General features: G+C 44.7%; 1 protein-coding gene across 2 annotated transcripts in view; it reads right to left on the minus strand.

Moving 5' to 3' along the window:
- Positions 1 to 19,081, minus strand: part of skap2 (src kinase associated phosphoprotein 2) — a 389,104-nt gene that overhangs the window by 258,798 nt on the left and 111,225 nt on the right. The gene's annotated exons all lie outside the window — the stretch shown is intronic.

Consider the following 19,081-nt stretch of genomic DNA (forward strand, 5'->3'; position numbering starts at 1 on the left):
TCAAATCACTGCCAAAATCTCATCAAGGGTGCCTCATTTAAATATTATGACTGACTTGCCTCCCAGAACGGGTTACTCGGGCGCCTCAAAAGTTGACGCTGTTAAAATGGAACCAGGGGCGCGTTCGTAGCAGGATGATGGTGGGTTTCCCAAATTGATGATTTAAATGGTTAAATTCCCCCCAATGGCCGTAATTTTAAACAGAACAATTATACAACACAATCATACAATATCACCTTGGGAAATATCCTTAAAATAGCTATTGCATTAAATATGATTTCAATCTTTAAAGTACTGTGTTTCAAAGAGTATTTCACAATTAAGGTTGCTCTGGATCACTGCAATACCACCAGTTGATCAGTTTTTATTAGTGTACTATACTGGCTCTGGAAAATTTTAATTTGCCAATAATTGTGTTTCAGATGACAGATTAAAAGTGTTTTATAGTCATAATTTCCTTTCATTACAATAACAAAGAAGGGACAGAACTGATTTTGGCGGAACTTTTGCGATATTTTTTGTACTATATGTAAAATAGTCAGTTCTTCTTAAAGTTGTAGTACTTTATAGTGCTCATAAATTACTGTGCATAAATTAATTTTACTTGTACTGTGTGCCACATATACCACAAAATCCACAATCCCAGGAAACCATTGCTGTAGACAATCCAGTCTGTAGCATGGTTTCGCAAGATTGCAAAGCTTTCAGCTATTTAAAATTACCCACAAGATTTTTCTCAGTGTTGCCTAGGGCAACATGTCTGCAGAGCAGCCTAGTAGGAAGAGAGATCAGACTGGAGGATCTTCATGCTGATAAGGAAATTTGCATTTTTTTTTTTTTTAAATGGTCCAAATTCGCCTAAGACTAATATTTTGTTTTACATGATGAGGGAACTGTTAGAACAAAGAGCACTTCATCCAGACCTTCTCTTGTGTTTAACTATTTGGCGGGTATCACCATCATATTAGGAGATGCTCCTTCATCAGATACTCGTACTATCTGGCTAGAACAACTCAATCCAAAGATGCCTTGATCAGCAGAAAACACCTCTTATGCAGGAATTGAGTGGCATAAGCCTTTTCCCAATGGGGGCTGCAGTCAATTCAACCCCAGATTGATAGAATGAAAGCTTCCCCTTTCTGCTGGCTGTAAGGGTCCTAATGGTGATGTGTCTACACCAAAAATTGACACTAATTGGCAATCACTTAGAAGAGCCCAAGGATTGTTCGTATGGCAACTGTAAAAATAGCATACTGGTGCATGGGGTGGTGAGAATGATGCTCATCTAAAGTTAGAACAGAGCAGAAGGAGTTTGACTCTGTAGCTAGCTATGGAACAAGTTTTATTCGCCAGGACTATCACTGAACTAGAGGACAGAAAAACTTTTAAAACAAAGAAAAACCCTTTTGTAGAGTAATCCTGTGCAGAAACCACAGATGATTCTTCCAGTTTCTTCAGGACACTTTATCTTTAGACAACATTTGTTGAAAAGAAACTCAATGTCGTTGTTCAGGATTCTGTTCTGCTTTTGAAAATTCCATATGCTCGGCTCATGCACGTTGAAAATGCTGGTCCTCTGCACTCATTCTCAGCAGGCAACAGCTTGTATTTATACATCATCTTTAATGTAGGAAACATCCCAAAGTATTTAAAGAGGGGAGGAAAAATATAGCTAAAAGGGATAAAGGAATAGACACCAAGCCAAGGGAGTCAGAGTTAGGCGTGATGAAAACCACTTGGCCAAAATATGGTGTTTAAATTTGGCTAGAGAAGTGGGACAGTTGGAGGAGCTTATGCAGGGAGTTGCATAGAGTAGGTCTGAGGCAGCTGAAAACTCTGACAACAATGATGGGACGAAGGCAGGGGGGGTGGGGAAGGATGCATGAGCGTTAAAAGTTCTGAGAAGAGATATAGGGCCCAAGTTTCCACACGATAAAAAACGGGCGCCCCTCCGAGCTGGGCGCCCGTTTTTCGCGCCTAAAATAGCGCCTAAAAAAAAGAAGCGCGATTCTGGAGCATTCTGCAGCTCCTTGTCTGCCTGGCGCGGCGCCCAGGGGGGCGGAGCCTACACTCGCACCGATTTTGTAAGTGGGAGGGGCGGGTACTATTTAAATTCGTTTTTTAAATGCCGGCAACACTGCGCGTGAGCGTTGGAGCGTTCGCGCATGCTCAGTGTGAAAAAAACATTGGCACTCGGCCATTTTTGTAGTTCTTTGTAGCTGTTTAATTTTTGAAATTTTTTAAAATAAAAGCACATTGCCATCAGCACATCAGCACTTGCAGCCTTCTCACTTTCTCCTCCCCCATCCCTCCCGCGGGAAGAACGGGCGCCTCCTCCCCCCCCCCCCCGTGGGAAAGAACGGGCGCCTCCTACCCCTCCCCCGCGGGAAGAACAGGCGCCTCCTACCCCGCCCCCCCGCGGGAAGAACGGGCGCCTCCTCTCCCCTCCCCCCCCCCCCGCGGGAAGAACGGGCACCTCAGGCTTCCTGCAGCATTCTCCGTGCCTGAAGCACTTTCACACAGGTAGGAAGATGGTTTATTTAATCTTTTCTTTGCTTATAAATGTTTATTCAGGTTGGATTTATTTGTAGAAGTATAAATAAGGATTTATTGTCGAATTTAATGACTTCCCTTCCCCCCACCTCGTTCTGGATGCCTAATTTGTAACCTGCGCCTGATTTTTTAATGTGTAGAACAGGTTTTTTCAGTTCTACAAAAATCTTCACTTGCTCCATTCTAACTTAGTTTGGAGTACGTTTTCACTGTGGAAACTTTGAAATCTGGCGTCAGTGGCCGGACACGCCCCCTTTTGAAGAAAAAATTCTGTTCCAAAGTAGAACTGTTCTACCTGACTAGAACTGCAGAAAAAAAAATGCGGAGAATTGCGATTATAGTGCTGGAGGGATAGGGTTAGGATCAATACTGTGGACACATTTGAAGACGGGAGTAAGGATTTTAAATTCAATGCTTTGGAAGACAGGGAAGCAATTTAGGTCAGTGAGGAAAGGATAATGGGTGAGCTAGACAGGACAAGATACAGGCTGCTAAGTTTAGGACCAGTTAAGAGTTTATGCAGGGTAGAAAATGGGAGGCCAGCAAGAAAGACATTGGCACAATTGAGTTTAGAGGCAACAAAGCATGGATAAAGGCTTCAACAATGTTGGGGATAAGGTAGAGGCAAAGATGGGCAATGTTGCAAAAGTAGAAGTAAACTATTTTGGTGATGGATAGGTTACAGATTTTAAACATCAGCTCAGGATTGAACAAGACAGTAGGAATTCCACACAGTCTGGTTCAGCTCAAACTAAGTTAGAGAGGTGTTAGTGGCAAATAATTTATGGAAGTGGCTAAAAACTGTAGCTTCCCAATCTTTGGTTGAAGAAAATTTACAGAAATGGCCATGGAGTTGAGGGAAGTGGTATTGAGGAGAGGTCAGTGATATCAAGATACATTTGAAAGTTGACTCTTTGCTATTGATGACATCAATTGTGCACTGCAGTCTGGCAGATATTCACTATCAAAAAAACTTAAGGGTGTTGATGACTGACTGCCACTGGCAAAGCATGGAATCTGGTCCAGTAGGCAGCAACTCTTGTTGCAGGAGGCTGCAGAGGTCTGCGACACCTTGCCTGGAGAAACCGAGCCTCCTGATCCAGTACTCAGAGATCCAGAAATGTGATCCTTGGCCTCTAGATCCTGTGGACTGGGTGTGGCATCCTACAAGCAACTCCCCTCACCTGCTGTCTTCCAAGAGACCCTTCTGCTGAGCTGCTCTTTTTCCTTCATTCAAATCAGAGTGACAAACATATGGCTCGCTGTGTGCTATGGTTTAATCCGGCCCGCGGGATCCTGCATTTAGTGTTGCCATGAGTCCCAAGTGCAGCTTCTCGACATCAACCCCTGCAGGCAATGAAAGATCCATCACTCACTTAGGAGTGACAAAAAGGTGAATAAAGAGCAGCATGGAAAGATGCGGGTCTGGGAGAGGGTGACTACAGGGTAGGAGACTGGAATTCATTGGGCTGGGGGGGCTTTAAGGTCTGCTGTTAAGACCGCTGTAGAACTGGAAAAACTAGTCGGAGCTTACACACTGCATCCTCCACCTAGTTTTTCATACATTTTGCAGAAGGGTCCTAAAAACAGACACATGACCCTTATCTGCATATTTAAATTGATCCAGTGCTGATTTCAGGGATGTTTAAAATCAGCGAGGACTAACTTGGCTGCCGACAGATTAGGTGCAGGACCTTGTACCCAGAAATTGGTATACCTTGAACCCGTTTTACATCCAAACATAGAAAACACATACCAGTTTCTACCCATGTGTCCAAATAACTTTTGCTGATTGTGACCCACGCCAAGTTCCAGGATGTTGGATCAGGCCTACCATGTAAATTGAGTTTGACATTCTTGATCTAAAATGACAATAATGGGACCCATGATAAGCTACGAAAGCTTATTCAGAAGAGGCAAAAATAAATCAAAAATAAGCAATCTTCAAGCTGAAGCTGAAATCTCACTTAGAAATATAAACAGCATAATGGCACACAGATCCCTATGATCTGATTGCATGCAGGTGAGTGTCCCTTTATATAGTGCTTCCAGCAGGCGAGAGACACAAATCATGCTAGGTTTTGCCAGTGGGCTGGGCAGTGAATGGAACTTCAATGATTTCGCATTAATATGGTGTTGGGGTCCTAACGATGTCATAGGAACCAACTTGCATGTTTCTAGTGGGCACCTTGGCCACCTACAAAAACTGTGCAGTTGAAATGGCGGCCTGCAGGAACAGGATGGTGAATACTCCCCAGCAATTTTAACAGTGTGGCTGTCCCAGTACAGCTGGGCTAAAAATCAGCCCTATCGGCATTTCATTGGAATGAATCCTGGTCATTGCAACTACCGCGGAGTAAGATTATACTATCTCAACTGATTTTAACCTAAAAAAAATATAGGTGCACATCTCTTAGCTAATCATTTTTGAATTGTGAATCTAACATTTTTACTTTTATCACTGGGTGAAAGATGAGTGATGGCGAAGCGACAGTCCATGGAAAAGAAAATTGGGCAATTGGAAAAAAAGGGCAGCCGATTGCTATCACCCATTTTTTGCCAGGCAATAAAAGTTAAGATGACCCCTATTGTGGACAATTCCAAGTTCATACGCAAGAAATCATGTGCTTACTGCAACACAGTCCTCTGTAATTAATGGATTGAAATCCATTGCTGACAGTGGAAGATAAAATGGAGTACAACTAGTCAGTATTCCTCAATCTGTAAAGTCAAATTGTCCCCTCTAATTCTAACAAACAATTTCTTTAATACCAGGAAAAGATTTAAAAAGCATTTTTTGTTATTTACTTGACTATTTATTATTGAAATTGCTGACCAAATATTGTTTTTTGAAATTGGAACACCAGAACGAAAGGCCAAAGGAAATAGTATTGCCAGCTCATATTGGGTGTATTTCAGAAGGTTTCACCACAAGACCTACCATCTCTAAATTCACCCATCTCATGGACCTACCATTGAGCGTCCAACATATCCATGCTCATGGCATACCACCTTCCAATGCCAATTGGATAAGTACACAGATCCCCCAATTGGATGATATTTGGCTGGTCGTCAAATTGCCTCCCCACCACCACCCCACCCCCCACCCCCCCCCCCCCCCCCCACCCCCGCCATCTCTAATATTTTTCTAACTAATAAACAAAAGTGCATAAAGAAAATGAAAAGACACAATCTTTTTTTAATGCCCCCATGATTTTTGTTACATGCAGCAGTGTCTGGGACATCAATATTTAATTATATCTGAAACTCCAGGACAATCCTAAAGGGGTGGCAATCCTAAAAGGCCTTAGTGCAGGGCATTGTAAAGGCTGAAAAAGTAAACAAGATGAGGCAAATCAGAAAAATAATTTGTTGGAAAAGTAGACTGTACACTGATTTTTGATTTTCACACAGTGGGATGGGTTTTTACAAACATAAGAACATAATAGAAGCAGGAGTAGGCCATTTGGTTCCTCGAGCCTGGTCCACTATTCAATAAGAACATGGCTGATCTGATCTTGACCTCAACTCCACTCCCCATAACTCTTGACTCGCTTATCATTCAAAAATCTGTCTATCTCCACCATAAATATATTCAATGACCTAGCCTCCACCGCTCTCTGGTGTAGAGAATTCCAAAGATTCATGACCCTCAGAGAAGAAATTCCTCTTCATTTCTGTTTTAAATAGGCGACCCCTTATTCTGAAACTATGCTCCCTAGTTCTAGATTCCTCGACGGGGGAAACATCCTCTCTGCATCTACCCTGTCAAGACCCCTCAGAATCTTATACCTACAAAGGCAGAATGGTACACAGGATGGTGTGTTTGCTTCTGAGAAGGAGTGAGAGGAAATCTTAGTAGAGCACTAATTATTGTCACAGATGAGAAAGGTTATGAATTGAAAGGTTGGAGACGAGAGGAGAGAGTAATCAACCATCAAATGACAATCTTTTTCTAGAAGGATATTCAGGAATGCAACAGATGAGTTAGAATATCCACCCTATATAGTCAGCAGTATTCATGTCAGGATCTTCATGGAGACTTTAGTGCTGTTGAGGTAAGTGCTTAACGAGAAAGAGGAAACTGAATTTATTTTTTAAACAGTTGTAACAATAGATGAGATGAGAGTTCCATTTGAAGTTGGAGGTCATAGTGAGGCCAAAAATGTCAAAAGACAGACTCAAAATATAAAGGAGGAAGTTAGAAGAAAATATTTGAAAACAAAACATTTAGAATATGCATTACCACATGTAGCTATTGAAGCCAAATCAAACAAAACCTTTAAGATGAATTGTATAAACAGGAAAAAATATTCAAGCGTATGGAGAAAAAGCATGGAAATGGGATGAGAGTTGAAGCCTACTGTGTGCAGCTAGCACTGGTATAGATACAATGGGCCCAAGTTTCCACATGATTCGCGCCTGATTTTTAGGAGCAACTGGTGGAGAACGGACTATTTTAGAAATCGCAATTCTCCACATTTTTTTTTCTGCAGTTCTAGTCAGGTAGAACAGTTCTAGTTTAGAACAGAATTTTTTCTTCAAAAGGGGGCGTGTCCGGCCACTGACGCCTGATTTGAAAGTTTCCACAGTGAAAATGTACTCCAAACTAAAGTAGAATGGCTCCAGTGAAGATTTTTGTAGAACTGAAAAAACCTGTTCTACACATTAAAAAATCAGGCGCAGGTTACAAATTAGGCGGCCAGAACGAGGTGGGGGGGAAGGGAATTCATTAAATTCGACAATAAATCCTTATTTATACTTCTACAAATATTATACAAATAAATCCAACCTGAATAAACATTTATAAGCCAAGAAAAGATTAAATAAACCATCTTCCTACCTGTGTGAAAGTGCTTCAGCCAGGGAGAATTCTGCAGCTGTTCGTGCCGCTGAGCGAGAGAGGGAGAGAGAGAGAGAGAGAGAGAGAGAGAGAGAGAGAGAGAGAGAGAGAGAGAGAGAGAGAGAGAGAGAGAGAGAGAGAGAGAGAGAGAGAAGGGGAGAGGGGGGGAGGGGGAGGGGGGTCGGGGAAGAGAGGGGGGGGGTCGGGGAACAGGAGCGGGTGTCGGGTCGGGGGAGCGGGTGTCGGGTCGGGGGGGGGAGCGGGTGTCGGGTCGGGGGGGGGAAGCGGGTCTCGGGTCGGGGCGGGGGGGGGGGGGGAAGAGCGGGTCTCGGGGCGGGGGGGGGGGGAGGAGAGCGGGTCTCTGGTCTCGGTCGGGGCGGGGGGGAGCGGGTCTCGGGTGTCGGGGGGGAAGCGCGGGTGTCGGGTCGGGAGGGGGGGGTAGCGGGTATCGGGTCTCGGGAGTGGGGGGGGGGGGCGAGTGTCGGGTCTGGTCGGGCGGGGAGCAGGAGCTGGCCGTGGGAGGAGCCTTATTCACGCAGCCCCAGTGAGGCCATTGGGCCAGGGCTAGGGGCTGCGTGCTTCGGGCCCCTCCCACACAGTTCGGCGCCTGGAGCTACTGCACTTGCGTGCCGACTGTAGTGCGCATGTGCAGAGGTCCCGGCACTGTTTTCAGCGCAGGGACCTGGCTCCGCCCCCCCCACAGCTCATGCCGGCTGCGCCGAGTGCCACAGCACCTGAAAGTCGGTGGAGAATACCGAGGATTTTTTTAGGCGCCGTTTTAGGCGTGAAAAACGGGCGCCCAGCTCGGAGGGGCGCCCGTTTTTTTTCTTGTGGAAACTTGGGCCCTATGGGCTGAATGGGCTCTATCGTTGCAAACATTTCTGATTATATGATGCCAGCTGTAGTAATTAGTTAGATTTGAGAGACATAAAACAGAAAACTGCTGTCTGAAAATTTTCACTGCTCACCAATGAGCATGGAGAAGACCAAGATTTACTAATTCAGTGACTATACAGATAAAACTGGAGGTTGTGTGCACTGAGGCTGTGCAGTTGATAAATGTAAAATAGAATCATCAAAAAATTAAATGGATAAAATTGGCCAGAGTGGAAGAGGTCTTTGTTATGAAGAATCGATAATGTGGTCGAGCTGTAGGAAATCCTCGAGTTAGAGAATTAGTCATCAACAATACCACAGATTGAGAAATTTGAGGGGAAACTATATTGCCACGTTGATAGGAGTTCATATCTTAATTTATTTATAAGCATATTGTGACAGACCCCATCAAAGGTTTAGTTTATATTCAGGAGTCTTGAATATTATATACATAAAAATTATTCACCAGTATCCTGGTTTAAGATTCCAGCATTATTTTTATTTCAGAACAATTAGGATCGACGAGGCTATGCAAATAAAGGAAGGAGGATCATGTTAACTTAAAAATTTTCTGGCCTAAATTTTACATGTGCTGTTTCTATATTTTAATCATATCCAAAAGCAGACAGTTAAAAATAAAAGGAAACATATCAGCCTCAGATTGGTGCACATAGGTTACAATTTCATTACACTGAAGACAGATGTCCGTCAAATGGTTGATCAGGAAACTCAGGCTTGGAATTATGATTGCTGGAAGGCATTAAGCGAAGGTAGAGTACAAGGAGCAGGGAGGTCTTACTGCAATTGTACAGGGCCTTGGTGAGGCCTCACATGGAATATTGTGTTCAGTTTTGGTCTCCTAATCTGAGGAAGGACGTTCTTGCTATTGAGGGAATGCAGCAAAGGTTCGCCAGACTGATTCCAAGGATGGTTGGACTGACATATGAGGAGAGACTGGATCAACTGGGCCTTTATACATTGGAGTTTAGAAGGATGAGAGGGGATCTTATAGAAACGTATAAGATTCTGACGGGACGGGACAGGTTAGATGCGGGAAGAATGTTCCCGATGTTGGGGAAGTCCAGAACCAGGGGACACAGTCTTAGGATAAGGGGTAGACCATTTAGGACTGAGATGAGGAGAGACTTTTGTTAGTCTGTGGAATTCCCTGCCGCAGAGAGTTGTTGATGTTAGTTCATTGGATGTATTCAAGAGGGAGTTAGATATGGCCCTTACGGCTAAAGGGATCAAGGGGTATGGAGAGAAAGCGGGAAAGGGGTACTGAGGTGAAGGATCAGCCATGATCTTATTGAATGGTGGTGCAGGCTCGAAGGGCCGAATGGCCTACTCCTGCACCTATTTTCTATGTTTCTATAACATCCATAGCATATATCCAACTAGTGGGATCACTGGCCAATGATCTTTGGTGTACATCAGTGCTGAGGTAAGGAAGATAGTGACAATTAACACACATTTGAAGTGTTTCTTAGGGTTTGACATTTTAACCCCAAGGTTTTGGGCAAGTTGGGGACAGAGGGTGTGGGGAGGTTAAACAGAACAAGTGCAGTCATCACAGAAAATTTCAGGACCATGGTATTTCAACTCCCATACCTTATTTAAATCTGACAGGCAGGTTTCCCACTTAATTAGTGGCTGAACAACAAACCTGCGTACTTTTTTTTTAAAAAGCGCAATTTCTGGCAGGCACACATGAAACCTAACTAAAGTGGGAATGTACCTCTTAAAGAGAGGATGCATCCCTTTCTGGCTGGCTCAGTTTGGAAGCAATGGGAAGAACTGAGAGCACTTGAACAGAGTGCTTTATTTAGGAATTCAGAGGACAGGTGGAAGGAACTAATAGGAGGCACTATCAGTGGCGGAGGAACTTTCGACGATTTCCCAACAAAACAAGGAGTAAGGTCACAGGACAGCAGGTAGGTGATTGGTTGGTGAATATTAAGGTTTTTTTCCTCTCTTTTCTCTCCAACCAAGGACAGTGGTTTAAACTTGGTGAGGGAAACTATAAACTACTGCATTCCACTTATAGCTTAACTAATTAAACAAATTAATATAACTATAAACAATCATTGAATAGAGATTTTAACTAATTAAATAAATAAAATAAGGCTAGACTAAGATATCGCAGAGCAGGTTGTGTGTCTGGACTGCAGTATGTGGGAGTTTGGGGACAGCGAGACTGTCCCGAGCAAACACGTCTGCAGGAGATGTCTCCATCTCGAACCTCTCCGGCTCAGAGTCATCCAGCTGGAGTGCAAGTTGGAGACACACCGACACATAAGGGAAGGGGGGGGAATTTCTGAACAGTTTTATCGAGAATACAGTCACGCCCCACAGGAAAGCACAGGTTCAGGAAAAGCAGGTTGTGACTGTTAGGGAGCCGGGTAGTGGAGATTTAGGAGAAGTTGAGAAGGAGATCCTGCAGACACTAGTCCTGTCCAGCAGGTACGATGTACTCGCTACCTGTGAGGACGAGAAAGATTGCAGGGAGAACAGCCACAATGAAAACCAAGGCACCATGGCTCAGAAGGCTGTCCAAGGGGGGGGGAAAGAGGGCAGAATAGAAATGTGGTAGTGATTGGGAAATTCTATAATTAGGGCGATAGATAGCATCCTCTGCAGCCATGAACGAGAATCCCGAGGGTGTGTTGCCTACCCGCCGGCAGGGTAAGGGATATCTCAGGGCGACTAGAGAGGAACTTGGAAAGGGAGGGGGTAAATCCAGTTGTCGTGGTCCATGTTGCAACAAACAACATGGGTAGGAACAGGGAGGAGGTCCTGCTGAAAGAGCATCAGGAGTTAGGCTCTAAATTCAAAAGCAGGACCTCGGGGATAATAATCTCTGGATTATTGCGCAAGCCACGTACAAATTGGCATAGATGCAAACAGATCAGGAGAATTAACATGTGACTAAAGGGCTGGTGTGGGAAAGAGGGGGGTTTCTTTTCATGGGACATTTTCACAGTTCTGGGACAGGAAGGAGCTGTACCGATGGGATGGGCTCCACCTGAACTGGGATGGGACCTAGTGGAAGGAGTAAATAGGGAGGTGGCACAGGCTTTAAACTTGTAAAATGGGCGGAGGGATCTATAAGAAACGTAACCAGCCTAAATATAAACAAAACAGGAAAAGAGAGCAAAGGAAAAAATAAAGTGAGGACACTGATGGCAAGGGAATAGAGTTACAGAACAGGAGTCTAAAAGGATGGTTAAACATAAAGCGAGAGGAAATCCTATTAAAAATTAGTTCAATTGTCTGTACAGCAATGTACAATGCTGGTAATATAGGGGAACTGGAGGCAAACATGCGTTGCGAGGAAGCAAATATGGTTACAGAAAAATCAGGACTGGGAATTTAAAATTGTAGCGTATAACATATTTAGAAAAGACAGGGAAATGGGGAGGTGGAGTAGCTGTACTTATTAGGAATAACATAATGGCAGTAGAAAAAAGGGACGCAGCTATCAGCAAGACAAAAATAGAATCCATATGGATAGAGATAAAAGATAATAAAGGATCAATCACACTAATAGATGTAGTCTACAGACCACCCAATAGTGGAAGGGAGGTGGAGGAAGAAATATGTAGACAAATTATGGAAATGAGTAAAAAACAGAATAATCATCATGGGGGATTTCTACTACCTTGATATTAATTGGACAGAAGAGTAAGGTAAGCGGGATAAGGGAATGGAGTTCCGACAATGTGTATAGGAATCCTTTCTAATCCAATATGAAACGGAAAGAACAAACTAAACACTCATGAGATTCCATGGATGAAGAGACATAAGGGAACAAATGAGGGTAAGGAAGGAGGCATACATTAAGTACATAGGGCCCAAATTTCCTCAGCCACCTAGAGCGGCGCAGTTTGGGGTTGCACACCGACTTTCTAAGCCAAGAAAAGCACCAAAAACTTACCTTGCCGCTCCCTCGTCGTCCAGATCCATCGGTGTGGCACTGCAGACCCTTGCTCAGCGCAGCTGGCAGGGGGGCGGGGCTTGGGCCCAGCGTCTTGTGGAGTGCTGGATGCATGTCTATTTGAGCGTGCGCGCATGCGCAATGGGCGTTTCAACGTGCGCGCATGTGCAGTGCAGCAGGAAGCTTGGCAATCGGCCAATTAAAGGGAGAGCGCCCTCAGTATTATTGGTAATGGACCATATATAAAGGTAAGGTTTAAATATTGATTTTTGTATGGCTGAGGGAGTGGACAGGAATGCTGGATAGGTGGAAGAAAGGTGAGAAGTATGATTTTTGAACATTACCCGAGTGCAAGTCCAATACACGAATGGCGCAAGAGCGTGCAACAAGAACAAAGAATTTCCTCCATGAGGAAGTGGAGAAACTACTGACCGTCATTGAGGAGAAATGAGAAGAAATGGTTGGAGCTGGATATCAGCAAGAGTGGTCCGTCAAAAGTTTCACACAAGGAAATGAGAAGAAGATGGAACCTAGTTGCAGAAGAATACTCCGCAGGATCTGGAAGCCAGTGCAAGAAGAAATGGCAGGACGTTGGTCAAGTAGTGAGTGTAAGTAATATCTTCATCTTTAAACTGAATTGCAATTGAAAATGTGAGCATCTGTATGTGTTCCACCCATCAGAAGCGCACCATGTGTGAAAATTAATATTTTCATCTTTGCAGAAGAAATTGGCCCACAACAAAAGGGAAAGACTTAGAACAGGAGGAGGTCCGCCAAATCTGCACCAACTGTCACCCCGGAACAGAGGATTGCTGCCTTGCTGAGTCGCACCGGCAGAAAAAGAATCAGCTTTGCACAAGCTGGATCCACATGCGAGGGTGAGGGTGAGTCATTAAAATGCATAGTCGCCCTTCAAATCATCCTGCTGACTGGCCTGCTACGCGTCAGACTACTCATGCCATCCATTCTACCCCCTCCATTTGACTGTTCTGTTGTATTTTGCAGAAGACGACGACACTCCTCAACATCTTGAAGATCCACCAGAAGAGCCAGATGCATGCGCTCCAGATCAAGGCGGGTGGGGGGAGTAGGGGTCCATGGGAATGCTGACCGCGATATGGATCAGTCCATAGTACAGGGCATCACACTGCCAGGAACATCCATGAGTTCCTTGGCAACATTCCATGATTTCACACCTACCGAGGTCGTGCGTCCCAGTGGCGGTCGTGAAATGCATGTTGGGACACACATTGCCCCACTGTCCCAGCCTGCGCCTGACACTGGAGGGGTGCCACTAGGCAGACCCACGGCGAGGGGAAGGAGAAGCCGACCAGTCTCTCCTGAGATGCAGCCCTCAACAGAGGTTAATCAGGTTCGGTCATTGGGTGAGGAGACCAATGCCCTCACAAGATCACTCGCGGCAGCTGTCAGTGGGGTGAGTGATGAGGTAACGACACTGTCGGGTGAAATCCCAGCACTGAGGCGGGAAGTGAGGGCGGGCATTTCAGAGGGTGTGCAAACGACGGCAGATGCCATGAGGGAGCTAGCTTCTGCAATAAAGGCACAAAGGCCGGATACTCAAATGCCACTCCCACTTCAATCCACGCACCAGCCACCGGTGAGACGCAAGCTGGGCCCCCAACCACCATCACCGACCCTATGAGGAAGTGCACTTTCTCCGAGATGTGGTTGAGGGATGGGTGTAGCTTTTCTTTGCTGTTGTTGTTGGAAGTGCACCGTAAAATATCCAATAAAATATATTTTGCATTAAAACTGAATCATGTTCCATTAGGACCACGCAACATTTAGGGGCAACTGTAAAAAGTAAAAATCCCTCACCCCTACAGTCATGCATGCCTGCCGCCCCTAGCCCTGGCGGGAGGGCTATTCGGTACGTTCTGCAGTCGGCAAGTTAGGACTGCTCTATTTCCTGTACCTGATTTATCTTTCATTTATTTGTGGTGATGTTGCGCAGCTGTTGTGCTGAAGATGTTGTACTGATGTTGTAAAGGTCTTTTAGAGCTTTGGAATCCTCCAACTCACCTCCCCCCGCCCGCCCCTATCGCTGGCTACCTGCGCTGATTTCTTAAATGTAGGTAAGTTTTTTCTGTGCCTACAAAAGTGGCTATTGCTTCTATGGCCAGAAGAGGCATAAGTGGCTTGTCACACCCCCTTTTGGAGAGAACAAACTAAACTAGAAAAAACCTAACTCACTGACTTACAATGGAGCAAGTTAAATGGGGAAATTTGCAACTTTTAAGTTACTCCAAAAAAAGCTACTTATTCCAAAAAAAACGGGGCAACACCTGGGGAAATTTGAGCCCATAGACAGCAGGTGAGTGCACGATAAGGGAGAATATGAAACAATTAGGAGAAAAGTTTAAAAAAAGTTAGGAACACAAAGAGGAACTATGAAATTAAATTATCAAGGAACATAAAACAAAATAGTAAAATATTTTACAGGCACATCAATAAACAAGTACGGTTGGGATGGGAATAGGACCATTAAGGGATAGACAGGATAATATCACCGGCAACAACATAGAAATGGCAGAAATATTAAATTATTATTTTGCTTCTGTATTTACCAGGTGGACATGACATTGGATGATAAGATTAGTAATGAGATAAGTGCATTTAAAATAAAAAAGGGGGATATATTAAATAAACAAATCAAACTCAAAGAGGATAAAACCCCTGGTCCGGATTGATTGCATCCGTGCATTTTAAAAGAATCTAGGGAAGAGATAGCAGAGGCATTATTACACGTATTTAATAATTCATTAGAAAAAGGTGTAGTGCCAGAGGATTGTTGGATAGCTGACATAATACCTATATTTAAGAAGGGGGATAGAACATGCCTAGGCAATTATAGACCAGTCAGCTTAGCATCAGTGGTAGGAAAAATAATGGAATCCCTACTAATGGAGAAAATAGAAGAACATCTAGAAACCAAAAATATAACAATGAATAGTCAGCATGGATTTCAAAAGGGAAAGACTTACTTGACCAACCTCATTGAATTTTTTGACGAGATAAGAGAGAGAGTAGATAATGGTAATACAGTAGATATAATTTATCTAGATTTTCAAAAGGCCTTCAATTAAGGTATCCCATAATAGACTGATGAACAAGGGGAGAGAATGTAGAGTCAGGGGACAAGTAGCAGAATAGATAACGAGATGGCTTCAAGACAGAAAGCAGAGAGTAGGGATAAAGGGTAGCTATTCACAGTGGCAGAAGGTGGGCAGTGGTGTTCCACAAGGATTAGTGCTGGGAACACTATTGTTCACAATTTATATTAACGATTTAGAGTTTGGAATCAACACCACAATTTGGTGTGATCCGCAAATTTAGAAATTGTGTTTTGTTTTGATTCCAAAGTCTAAATCGTTAATACCAAGGAGGACTGCAACAAATTACAGGATGATATTGATAAACTTGCAGAATGGGCATATAATTGGTAAATGAAGTTCAACACAGATAAATGTGAGATATTACATTTTGGTAGCAAGTATAGGGAGGTCACTAATTACTTGGAAGGTGCGAGTCTAGGTGGGGTAGAGGAACAAAGGGATCTTGGAGTACATATACACAAATCACTAAAAGTTGCGACACAGGTTAGCAAGGCCATAAAAAAAAAGCAAACCAAGCACTCGGGTTTATTTCTAGACGTATAGAATTGATAAGTTAGGAAGATATGCTAATCCTATATCGAACCTTGGTTAGACCACACTTGGAGTACTACGTGTAGTGCTGGTCGCCATATTATAAAAGGATATAGAGGCACTGGAGATGGTGCCGTGAAGATTTTTAAGGATGATACCAGAAATGCGTGGCTATACACATCAGGAAAGGACAAACAGGCTGGGTCTCATTTCTCCTGAAAAAAGGCGGTTGAGGGTACCCTCTTTAAAATTATGAAATGTTTTGATAGAATGGATACAGAGGAAATGTTCCCACTTGTGGGGAAGATCAGAATGTTCCCACTTGTGGGGAAGAGCATAACCAGAGGCCATCAATATAAGATAGTCACCAAGAAATCTAATACGGAACTAAGAAGGAACTTCATTACCGAAAGAGTGGTGAGAATGTGGAACTCATAAGAACATAAGAAATAGAAGCAGGAGTAGGCCATACGGCCCCTCAAGCCTGCTCTGCCATTTAATACGATCATGGCTGATCCGATCATGGACTCAGGTCAACTTCTCTGCCTGCTCCCCATAACCCCTTAATCCCTTACCGGTTAAGAAACTGTCTATCTCTGTCTTAAATTTATTCAATGTTCCACAGCTCTGAGACAGCGAGTTCTAGAGATTTACAACCCTCAGAGAAGAAATTCCTCCTCATCTCAGTTTCAAATGGGCAGCCCCTTATTCTAAGATTATGCCCCCTAGTTCTGGTCTCCCCTATCACTGGATACATCCTCTCTGCATCGACCTTGTCAAGCCCCCTCATAATCTTATACGTTCGCTAAGATTACCTCTCATTCTTCTGAATTCCAATGTGTAGAGGTCCAACCTCCTCAACCTTTCCTCATAAGTCAACCCCCTCATCTCCAAAATCAACCTAGTGAACCTTCTCTGAACTGCCTCCAAAGCAAGTACATCCTTTCGTAAATATGGAAAAGCAAAATTGTACGCAATATTCCAGATGTGGCCTCACCATTACCCTGTATAACTGTAGCAAGACTTCCCTGCTTTTATACTCCATCACCTTTGCAATAAAGGCCAAGGGCTCACCAGTATCAGTTTGCTGAGTACGTATGCAAAGCCTGTAACACGAAGGACCACCTCTAGCATATGTGTGAAAGAAATACGACTCACGGTCTAGCAGAGGAGTCGGTGGATTGCTTTGAATCCAGCGGGGAGTATGATGATTTGGCCAGAGAGACAGCTCAGCCCCAAGAAGTGTATGGAGTGTACCTGCAGCGGCATTTATCTCGACTTCCATCTTCACTGGAGGACAAACGGCGTTCCAGTCTTCATGGAAGTGGACACGGGAGCGAGCCAGTCAGTAATGAGCCAGGGTTCCTTCGAGAGGCTATGGAATGAAAAATGACCCGGGATGGTTCCAGTACCAGAAAAGTTGCGCACCTACACCAAGGAGCTGATCCCAGTCCTTGTAGTGCGGATGTTAGTGTAATCCATAATGGCGTGGTGCACAAGTTACCTCTGTGGATTGTTGCAGGTGATGGTCCAACGCTACACGGAAGAAGGTGGATGGGGAAGATCCAGTGGAAATGGGAAGACCTCTTCACTCCAGCAATCAATGTCCCCTGTGCTCAGAGGCAAAGCAAAACCTCACCTTTGCTTGGGCCAGGCACCAGAGAACAGACCAGCGCAGTACCCGAGGCACAGACCGTCCATCACGACTGCGTGGCAATGATCTGACCGGAACGACCTAAAAGTACCTTCCCGGCTCCAGTGGCAGGACTCTTGGGGAGGAAGATCGAATTCACAGGCACTCTTCCAGCTTTTGTGGCAGAATCGCGGGAGAAACATAGAAACATAGAAAATAGGTGCAGGAGTAGGCCATTCGAGAAAGGAGAGAAGGGTCAAGGCAGTCGACCTCGAGGACAGAGGCAAGATGGCGTCCGTGCTGCAGCAAGGGGCAGCGTGGCTGAAAAAAAGAGAGATGGCCGCGGCAATATCATGAGGTGCAATGCTGAGGGACCAACATGTGGTGTCTAACAAAGGATTGGACTGGGGTAAAGCCAGCAGGGTTCTCTTAAAGGAGACCTGCAACCAACTGAACTGAGAGACATTGTATACATGGCAATCAATGTAACGAACCGATTAAGATTGTGAACAGAATGTTGTTGCGAATTGTCGGTACCATTCGTAATGTAAAGAACAAAATATTGTTGCGAGGTGTCAGGAACAGAGTGTCCCCAAAAGTAGCAAGCGAGCGACCTCAGGAGGCTGAAAGCACTTATCCTGATACCCTGCCCCAGGTCTATCCCATGCTGCAGGCACCCGATGGCACTATTCGCCACGGACCTGGAAACAAAAACGCGCTAATACGCGCAGTTGACCGCCGTTGCCCACCACCCGGGAGGAGACGGCGCAGCCCCCAGACCCAGTCGCTACCTCGGCCATGTCCAGGACCGAAAGGTCACAACCAATGAGTTCTCCAAACGGGACCTGGAACATCCTGGTTCCCAACACCGTTAGAGAGCAGGCAGAAGATTCTGCAGCCCTCAAAGGAGGACAGGGAGGCCACACACATCTGTGGCTCTGCCCACCACTAAGCAATAGCAAAGGCCCCGAGTTCTAGCAAGGTGATCGAACCTAGCCCACCTCGCTACCAGGGGGCGCAGCGCCGGCATCAGATGACTAGGATCCCATCCGGTTGCTCTGGAACTAGCGTCCTCGCACACCTGTACTGCTACCTCAGTACTGACCATGACTGAACCATGAATGCAATCTACTCAATCCTGGCACACGACCGTAAAACGTAACGAATGTAAATCACTGAACCAAGGTGTCACAATACAAACTAAAAAATTTTCTTCTTCCTTTTTTTGTACTTGCACTGTGTCTGATCCTGTATGTTAATGTAACGGGCCAGTGCATGATCTCGTTGTGGGGTGACGGGTGGGGGGGAAACGAATGTATGTAACCATGGACACACACATGCACATGGATCACACTGAGAACCCCCTGGAACCTCCACTGCATCATCGAACCATCCAAACTGGTAACCACTACCCAACGTTGTGGCAAAAGGACTTGGGGGTTAACAGGGAGAAAGCCAAGCCAAAGCACAGCCAAGGTGCAAGGGCTATTGGCACTTAAGTCTGGGGAGAGCTAAGCCAGAGCACATAGTGCAAAGGTAATTGGCACAAAGGAATTGGGGGAGAGTGATGT

Source organism: Pristiophorus japonicus, chromosome 5 (genome assembly GCF_044704955.1).
Source record: "Pristiophorus japonicus isolate sPriJap1 chromosome 5, sPriJap1.hap1, whole genome shotgun sequence".
NCBI lineage: Eukaryota > Metazoa > Chordata > Chondrichthyes > Pristiophoridae > Pristiophorus > Pristiophorus japonicus.